The sequence below is a fragment of the Panthera pardus genome, unplaced genomic scaffold (genome assembly GCF_024362965.1).
Source record: "Panthera pardus isolate Hobbes unplaced genomic scaffold, ASM2436296v1 HiC_scaffold_13, whole genome shotgun sequence".
Lineage (NCBI taxonomy): Eukaryota > Metazoa > Chordata > Mammalia > Carnivora > Felidae > Panthera > Panthera pardus.
The window spans coordinates 30,358,235-30,368,329 of record NW_026526688.1 but is presented as its reverse complement, the minus strand read 5'-3'; the positions used below and the strand labels follow the sequence as shown (position 1 = coordinate 30,368,329).

The following is a 10,095-nucleotide window of genomic DNA, read 5'->3' as shown; positions in this document are numbered from 1 at the left end:
AAAATAAGACTATCCTGAGCTTCCTGGAAGGGAATTACCAAAGAAAAATTTAGATGTAAATCCAGTATAAGGTAATTGTGGTTTATTTGCTTTAGGCAAATTATGAATTTTGTAACCTTATTACTCAACACAGGTAGGTGCTCAGCAAATGTTATTGGAAGTGTATTTATAACAAAATAGTTGAGCAAGGAAAACAGCCAATTTTAATTTAGGATTCTGTTTTCAGTATTATTGTGAAGGTTACATTTGCATGACATTAGTGGAGATAGAGCTATGAATATGCAAAAATGATTTCACGTTATCTCAGACAAGTTTTTTTAATCAGGAGAAACTCAGTATCTGGCTGCAAAATAGGTATAAAAAGTTATTGTCATGAAGATTAACAACATTTGCCCTGTGAAAGACTCAATAAAGACAATGAAGAGATAAGTTACATGCTGGAAGAGAAATATTTATAAACCACGTAACTGAAGGAGGACTTCTCTCAAGAACATATAAAGAACTCTCAAAACTTAGCAGTCAAAAAACAATCCAATTACCACATAGGCGAAAGGTACTATGACACGTCGCGAAAGAGGATATATAGATGGCAAAAAAGCACATGAAAAGATGTTCAACCTTAGCAGCCATCAAGGACATGCAAATTAAATCCAAAATGAGGTATCGCTAAACACCTACCATAATGACAAAAATAAGAAAAGTGATGCCACCAAATTCTGGCGAGGATGCGGAAAAACCGGATCGTTCTCACACTGCTCATGGAAATGTGAAATGGCACAAGCGTGTTGGACAAGATTTTGGCCGTTTCTACAAAAAGGACCTAAACATGAAACTACCATATAACCCAGCGATTACACTCCTGGGCATTTATCCCAGACAACTGAAAATGTATGTTCACACAGAAACCTGTACATGAATATTCATAGCAACCTGATTCGTAATAGCCTCAAACTGGAAACAACTCAGATGTTCTTCAATGGGTAAATGATTAAACAGCCAACCCATGAAATACCATGTAGCAGGAAAAAGGAGCAAACTACTGATATACACAATAACCTGGATAAATCTCCAGAGAATTGTTCCCAGACTCTTCAAAGAATTATGCTGAATGAAAAGAGCCAATACCCCCCAAATTACAGACTGTATGACTCCATTTATGCACTATTTTTGAAATGACAAAATATTAATGGTTGCTAGGGTTTAAGGTGGGATGGCATGGGGAGAGGACAGATGTGGCTATAAAAGGGCAACATAAGAGATTCTTGTAGGGACTGAAATGATCTGCATCTTTGAGGGAAACTGGGTAAAAAGTACACAGGATCTCTCGATATTATTATAACTGCACGTGAACACAGTTATCTCAAAATACAAGGTTTAATTTAATATGTGATTTTATTTTTTTATTTAAAATTTTATTAAATGTTTATTTATTTTTGAGAGAGAGAGAAAATGAAAATGAAAATAAATGACAGCTGGACATTACTATACTAGCATGTACTAAAATGTCCCCAAGTGCATCCAGAATCGTTAAAAAAGAAATGATTGTTAAGTTCTCTTGACTTCTCATTCTTTAGAACTTTGAAGTCATTGGATTGTATTTTATATTTTTATTTAAAAATATATTGCCTGATGGTGTTTTTGCTGAGGAAAGAGGCTTTTTTATTTACACGGCAAATGTAAACCGCTAAAGTTTGTAGACTATTAACCAGACACGTTTACAGAATTAACCACCAAGCTAACAGCATGACTATGAATATAACAGCTCACAGTGCAACAGCAGGAGACTCCTATATGAAGGGTCTGGATTATGCAAAATGATCTTCTCTGACTCTGTCAGGTAACAGAGGATTGTTCTGGCCAGCAATCTGGGGCTTACCCAGCAGTGATTTCACAGAAAGCCACCAACTCATCAACTTGAGCTAATACCACATTTGTGAACTTTATTTTCCTTCAGTTTGGCTAAAGTTTGCTTTTATTTTATTTCTTTAAAAAATTTTTTAATGTTTATTTTTGAGAGAGAGAGAGAGAGACAGAGCATGAGCAGGGGAGGGGGGAGAGAGAGAGAGGGAGACAGAGGATCTGAAGCAGGCTCTAGGCTCTGAGCTGTCAGCACAGAGCCTAACACAGGGCTTGAACTCAGGAACCACAAGATCATAACCTGAGCTGAGGTCCAATGCTTAAGCAACTGAGCCACCCAGGCGTCCCAGCTAAAGGCTGCTTTTAATACAAGTGTCTCTGGTTATTGGGGAGAAATCCCCTCAGAACACTTTTGTAATTCATGGATACCTTTGTCCACCCAACCAATGAGATTCTTGGGTTGCCATGGTGACAGCTCTCAGAAGTGGGGCCCTACGTGAATCTAGAAAGGGTCTGATTCAAGAGGCATTTATTGGGGCGCCTGGGTGGCTCAGTCGGTTAAGTGTCCGACTTCGGCTCACGGTCTCACCGTCCGTGAGTTCGAGCCTTGCATTGGGCTCTGGGCTGATGGCTCAGAGCCTGGAGCCTGCTTCCGATTCTGTGTCTCCCTCTCTCTCTGTCCCTCCCCCGTTCATGCTCTGTCTCTCTCTGTCTCAAAAATAAATAAATGCTAAAAAAAAATTTTTAAAAAAGAGGCATTTATTGGAGCGCCTGATTGGAGCACCTGCTGGTTAAGCATCCGACTTCAGCTCAGGTCTTGATGTCGCGTTTCATGAGTTCAAGCCCAGCATCAGGCTCTGTGCTGACGGCTCGGAGCCTGGAGCCTGCTTCGGATTCTGTGTCTCCCCCTCTCTCTGCCCCTCCCCTGCTTGTGCTCTCTGTCTCTCAAAAAAACGAATAAATGTAAAAAAAAAAAAAAAGAGGCATTTATTGAAATATCTGCCTCCCACCTTGTCTATCTGCTAGTCTATCTGCTATCTTTCTTCATTTTGATTTTTAACTATCAGACAAAAATACAGGCATAGTGTCTCCAGAAGGCCACTGTTCACATGCACCTGGGAAGAGCTGGAGATTCCTGGCAATCTCCCGTAGCCTTATACCTGTAAGTTATTTTGTCAAATTAGGTCCGTGTCACTCTGGAAGGCACAGGGTATCAGAACTGACACTCTGGACTAAGCTTCAGTGGTGAACAAGGAACAGAATGAAGTAACAATTCAAGGGCTGGGGTCCTAGGAATGGGTCCTAAGCTGGTCTCCTGGGGGCACTTAAGAGTTCAGTAAGTTAGGGGACTCTAAATATTCTGATTTCCGTTTGTCATGCATGAATTGCATGACTTTGTGGGCATTACTTAACTTCTCTGAATCTGGCGCTGTTTGCCTCTGTAAAATGGGTAAGCATCACCTTACCTATTTTTCAGAGGCTTTGTTAGAACTGAGAACTTTTCGCACTGCAGCTGTAATGCCTGACAGAGGGCGACCACTCACGAGCATTTTGTTGAATGAATAACAGGTGGAAAATATCCAGCTCAGGGCCTGACCCACTGAAAGTTCTCAATTAAATTAAAGTTTTACTAATGAGAAAAGTTCTGAGAACTGCTCAGCTATCATGTGTGTGAAAGGCTACAAGTCTCTCAGTCAAGGAAGAAAAGGGACCTGTACCGTAAAACATTTTTCTCGCTCTTGACCAAGCTTAGGGCCCTTCAGGGTCCTACTCCCACTAAGACTGAAACTTTGCACCAGTCGGAAAGAGAGGTGAATTCTAACATCCATCAAGAACGGCATAGGTGAGATTTGTTCCTTTTTGTTGCCAGGAACCGAAACAATACAGTTTACAAGACAGAACATTTTCCACTTATCTGCTACACACACTTAACATTTTCTATTTTGGTCCATTATTCATCTATAATTATTCTTTTTTGCAGAATTGAGAAATCCTAGCAGGAGGTTACATGGCTCAAAGAATGAATTCTTCCTGGAACAAGGAAAATTGGAAAAAATACAAGCCCCAAAGGGGCAAATGCCTTCCCATTTCCTGAGGCACACTAAGACGTCTACAATTAGCTCAGTTTCTAATAGTTTCCACAGCTCTGCTACTGGGCATATCTCACTTTTCCACCATGAGCCTGGTAAGCATTGCCTAAATCTATAATCTCTCTCTTACCCTTCTGGGCCCTTATCACGACCTCTTTCCTAATTGTAGGGGGCAAGGAGTGAGTTGGAACTTCCTTTAAAGACTTGCATTTCTCTTTCATTCTGACATTTCCCTGATGTCTCTTTCCTTGTTCCTTTCATACCTTCCTGGAATGTCTTCCATTCCCCAGCAGATGGCTGTCTGGGTTGATGCTGTTCTGAGCGTGGACACACAAACCATGCCCTCAAACACCCTCTCTAGCCTCACTTCCTGTTGTCCTCTCAGGAGTACAGGCGATGTTGTAGACCATGACTACAAAGATAACAAATATTTTCCCCCAAATACAGTCATTCCACTCTTACCACTTCCCTTTGGCCCAAGTGGATAAATTAAACTTAATCATTGTGTGACTGACCACCACTTAGAGCACCTCTTCCCCCTAAATGTGATTTGCCAAGAATATTCAAGACCTACCAGGGAAGGACAGACAGCACAACTTCACTGTGGTATTAAATAGGGTGTGATGTAGTGGAAAACACATGGATTCTCGCATCAAGAAAAATTTGATCCAAATCCTTCATCTGCCTTTTGACTATGTAAGCTTGAGCAAAATAGATAATCTCTCTTAGGCTCCGTTTCCTTATTTGTAAAATAAGGATAATGATACCTAACTTTTAGGGTTGTTGAGAGGATTAAATGAATTACTGATTTAAAATGATCTTAGGGACACGTGGGTGGCTCAGTCGGTTCAGCGTCCGACTTCGGCTCAGGCTATGATCTCACAGCTTGTGGGTTCGAACCCTGTATCGGGCTCTGTGCTGACAGCTCAGAGCCCGAAGTCTGCTTCCAATTCTGTCTCCCTCTCTCTGCCCCTCCCCCGCTTGCACTCTTTCTCTCTCTCTCAAAAACAAACGTTAAAAAAATGATCTTAGAACCTGTTTAGTACATAATTAGCTCTCAATATGTTATCTATTGTTACGTCTGTCTTTTTGTCCTCGAATTGTCTATCACTGTCTAGTCAAGATAGGCCCAGAGCTCTCCAATGGTGAGAGTTCTACCGGGTATATCTCAAGGAACCCACCTTCCCCACACACATCTTGCCAAAGTAGATCTCCCTTTGAGGACAATTCCACAATAAGAAATTCACTTCTTTAACCTGGATTTGATTACTAAGCTTCTTTTAAAACACACATGTTCCTGGGAAGGGCAATATATTATGCCAATAAATAGTAACATCTACCATTTGCGAAGAGACACATTCTAGTTAATTGTGACATTTCTTATCTCAGCGTGTTTAACAATCCATAAGGTAAACCTTATCCCTACTGACATTTTGGCCTATGGGGATAATCAGAGCAAAGATGGATAGGAAGTCACCTAGTCAAGTTTCTTCTTCTTTCTTTCTTTTTCTTTCATTCTTTTCTTTCTTTCTTTCTTTCTTTCTTTCTCTCTTTCTTTCTTTCCTTTCTCTCCTTCTCTCTTTCTTTCTCTCTTTCTCTCTTCCTTTCATAAAAGCAACGATGAAATAGAAACAATCTGAGATATTGATAGGCTAAGAATATACAAAATAAGCATAAACTGGGTTCACAGAGATGCCCTTTCTAAGGCGGGCTCTGACCTTAGAAACAGTATTTCTGAGGAACTCAGAATATTAACTGTCCCATGAGATCTTGTCTCTTGAGGACTCGTAATGGCGGTGACGGGTTTGGTAAATGTAAATGAAGGTACCGACAAGTTGGCAACAATGCAACTATATATAAAGGGATATATAAACTATTGAGTGGGGGGTTAAGTGAGGGGGGGGGGTGGATTCTTGTTTGTTGGCAAGAGTAGAATGGGACAGAACCCTAGCGAAAGTTTGGAGCTTTACCCCAGGGCTCAGATGTCTATTTGCTGATTAGAACATGTACCACCTCCCATAATCATCACGCAGTCACGTTTCCTGAGTGACTTTTTGTATTGCATAGTTAGCTTGATCTAAAATAGAAGCAACAAGAACAGACGCTCCAGAATCAGAGAGATCTAGCCTGACATCACAACTCTGTTGTGACCACGTAACTTGTTCTGTGACCGTGGCTAAGTTATTTGATTTCTCTGAGCCCCACATCCATTACCTGTGTGTACATGACAACAGTCACTGCACAAGGTCATGTGACAATTAAATCAGGGAATCCAATTGAAGAGAAGCAGTTGATGTTCAATAAGTGTTACTTATTATGATGATGATTTTTATCACGGAGACGTCTCTAAACTGAGAGCTACTGGAGGGCAGAGACTGTGTCTTCTTTATCTTCATATCCCTGAAGTCTATTGTACAGTCATGCTCAATAAATGAATGTTGACTGCCGTTTAAACTAACAAACCTCGAGAAAAGTGTTTCTCCTGTGCCAAAAAAAAAGTTGCAGTGTGACACAAGAAACAAGCAGACATCGCCTGTCTACGGTAGCAAATGGTGCATTTAATAAGTGGAATGTCATCTTTAGTCAATGCCTCTCTAGCTGCTTTGCCTTTTACTCATCATTTACGCAAAACGAAAAGCACAGTCCCTATTTTCAGAGATGAACATACGCAAGCTGTCAGATACGGAAAAAAAAATGACCTAGATTATAGGAAGACAGCTCCGTCCTGAGTTTGAGTGGAAATGATCCCACAGCAGACACTCCACACACCCATCTCAAGCTCACACCGCTTGCCCAAATTCTGCACACGTGTTCTTAAACCGTTTGCCAGGTTTGCTCAAGAAGAAAGCAGAACATATCACTCATTGATGCTCATCAGTGTTACTAGATTTCTTTACTTCTCTGGACATGATGAAGCAAAGGGGATGTGTCAGCATTCTCTGCTTCACTGATAAGCAGAAATGATTCTATATTCAAGAAATCGTGAATTCTTAAGAAGATCTTGAAGAAGAGTACATCTCTCATCATTTGAAAGGGAATTCCTGAGGACTGGGAATCTGGCCTTGGGTGATTTTTTGTGGTTCACTGAGTGAGTCAAGATTAGGTTGCAAAATCCACCAACAATAATAGTAGCACTGTCCTAAGGCTGGAGACACACTGATTTGAAAATGCAAATCATAATAGCATAGTCAAGAACTGGACTGTGTGATTTCACTGAACAACTTTCTTGCCCATTTGAACCTATAGTGCACTCAGGTTCCACACACATGTGTTGCTCTCAGATTTAACCTTTTAGGTGTGCAAGAAAAAGGTGAGGAAAAGCAAAAATTATGCACGTACACTATAGAGATACATATTTTAAAATAACAACTTTAATTAATTTACACTTATTCTTTAAAAATATACATGGTATCCATAAAGAACAATGATAGCACACAGAATCCTGGATATGCAGCTGTAGCAAAGGAGTAGATGGATGGTTAAGCAGGTAACAGATGTGGTATGTCCGATGTCTGGGAAGAAAGGGCCACACTGTTTGCAACAACTTCTGGTATTGCCAGTTTATGATAGTGCCCATGTATGTGTATCAAACAAACAAAAAGAGAGAGAAAGGGGAAAAATGATTAAAATGAAGTTCTTATTTTTTTCTGCTAGAAAACAAAGCATTATTTTTGCTTGGATTATTAGCTGTGTATCTCAAAGCCAAGTCATGTTCTAACAATATCCCTGTAATTAGAAACACACGTATCTGCATACATTACTGCCAAAGTACGTAGGTATTTTACTGGCATTAGTAATCAGCATACAGCAGGAAAAGCACTGCCAATGGGCCGAAGGCTTCACAGTGTCGGGACCATAGTGGTAAAAGGAGGTCGTGACTCTGTATGATGAGGCAGAGACGTGGTCCTAGGAAACCAGAATCTCAAACACTTACCTTCATGTTTTAGTCCATTTCGCCAAGCCCGAAGCCATTGTTGCTTCTGGCCGATTCCCCCGGTTGGGTCCCGTCACTCTACAAAACAAAGAGAAGAGAAACTCTGGATAAATATCCTTATGTATCCCTAATCTTATTCATATTGTAAAACATACAGCTTCTTACTTTGTCTTGGAAAAAAACATACCACATTTCATTCCACCCTCAGATCGCTAAGGTCCAGCATTACTATACTGACTTGCATAAGGTTAGATCGTGTTGTTGATGCAGCCAATGTTTATTTACAAAAACACATAGGAAGTAATAAACCAGTTTCCGTATGGAATACTAATCTATGCTTTCCAATAGTGGACAAAATACGACTAGGTCCTATCGCAAAAGCAAAACAAAAACAAACAACTTACCTGGAATGAGAGCATCTGTAGAAATTTCTCTAAGTCTTGAACCAACTGCCCCATATATAAGGCAGATCCAACATAAAGACATCTTCAGGTGAGGTCAGGGGTCCAGCACAACCCTTGTTGTTGCTGAAATAAAAGCTGGTTTTCCATCAGGGAGTGATACAATTATCAGGAATTACCAGGGTACTGTCATAAGCACAGATGCTGCAGACTTGCTGAGGAGTGATATCTCACCTCCTTGTACCTAGTTTTAGTAACTAGCTGGAGGAAACCAGCAGCTGACAGAGCAGGAGAAAGCTTTGGTCCTTTTGGTGAAGAGTGTACTCCTTTGTTGCATCAGTGTGAAACCCTTAAGCAGGAAAACCTATAGTTCTATGGGTGGTGATAGTCCTAAAATGGGTCATCCATTTTCAGCCTATGGTTGAAATCAACTAATAAGGTCAGACAACACATCCCAACAATGAGACCCCTTCTTTAGAACTAGTGAAACTGATTTCTATAAACACTGTTTCCAGGCTCGTTTTAAAGGGGGATCTTAAGAAGAAAAAAACTCACTCAAATAAAGCAATGACACCTGAGTTGGATGGAGAGGTGGATTTCATTACCACTCATCCAGACCTTGCTTCCCTTCCCGGGGTTGGAACTGCATTTTCCCAAAGGCACTGAAGTCAGATTTGGATTGACTTGTTCTGCCACTGAAATGGACATGGGAAGGGAAGTGACTCGTATTATATCCAGACGGAAACTTAAGCCATAGCTTGTTCTATGACCAAGGTCTACTTTTGTCTTTGCCTCTGCCATAACAGACACCAATATCAAAAGAGACTCCTCCATCACTGTGGGTCGCATATAGGTATTGACATGGAGCAGAACCACTTGCTAATACTCACTGAGCAGATAGTGTATTGAAAAATGAATCTTGGTTGTTGTAAACTGCGGAAACTTTGGGGGTAATTTTGTTGCCATGGAACAATCTAGCCTATCCCAGCTGAAACAGATAACAACTTGGAAGAAAATAATTGTGTGGTGGAAACTGTCCCTGTTCACATTGTATTTATAAGCTACCCAACCTAAGTAATTAAACATTTGTCAATTTCCTGGATGTTGAGCATCTTCTTTCCCCAACAGACAACGGAAAGAGAGCTCATCTTATCTCACACGTTAGAACTATCCTATAACCAGTTGATAAACTGTGATTTGCCTCATCATGTGATTTAAAGCTGAACTGCTCAACTTTTTTCTTTATTGCTGAAGGAGCTACCAAAATGAAGGTAGTCAAACGGATTGAAAACAGGTCAGCCAAAGTGCTGTTACCCCCAAAATGCACATGCAAGAAAATCTAATCATGCATGCAATAAAATCTGAAAGAATGATTGGCAAATTGACAAGGTTGGTGGTGCTAAACAGGCTTTGGCTTTTTGCCTTGCTTACAGCTCCATTGCTACGGAGATCTGCCCGTGGACCACTGGAAGGCAGCCTCAGAGGCTCTATGATTTCACATCTGTAAAGATTTTTTTGAGTTGGTGAGAAAAGGCTCCGAGTGGCTGTGATCCCAGGGAAAATAATCAGGGCACCAGAAAACCAGAAAGATCACTAAGTGAAGGGGGAGAAGACTTTGCATTTAATGCCATTTCCAAAGAAATAGATAGATTTAATTATTTCCTTGTGGTTTTCCAGGGAAAACGACGTATCAGAAAACAGCGTGGTAGGAAAAAGTAACACACTAACGTCACAATGGTTTTTCTAGTTTTTCCTTTAGGCTTAAAGAGTTAAAATTACACCAGATGTGGAAAGACAACAGATGGGTGCATTT

General features: G+C 40.5%; 1 long non-coding RNA gene across 1 annotated transcript; it reads right to left on the bottom strand.

Annotated features, from left to right (window-relative positions):
- Positions 1 to 7,296: 7,296 nt before the first annotated feature.
- Positions 7,297 to 9,541, bottom strand: LOC109277281 (uncharacterized). The gene is made up of 2 exons (XR_002085078.2): positions 7,882 to 9,541; positions 7,297 to 7,494 (listed from the first exon to the last, which is right to left on the bottom strand). It is a non-coding gene; the product is annotated as an uncharacterized LOC109277281 (long non-coding RNA).
- Between the last annotated feature and the right edge of the window lie 554 nt (positions 9,542 to 10,095).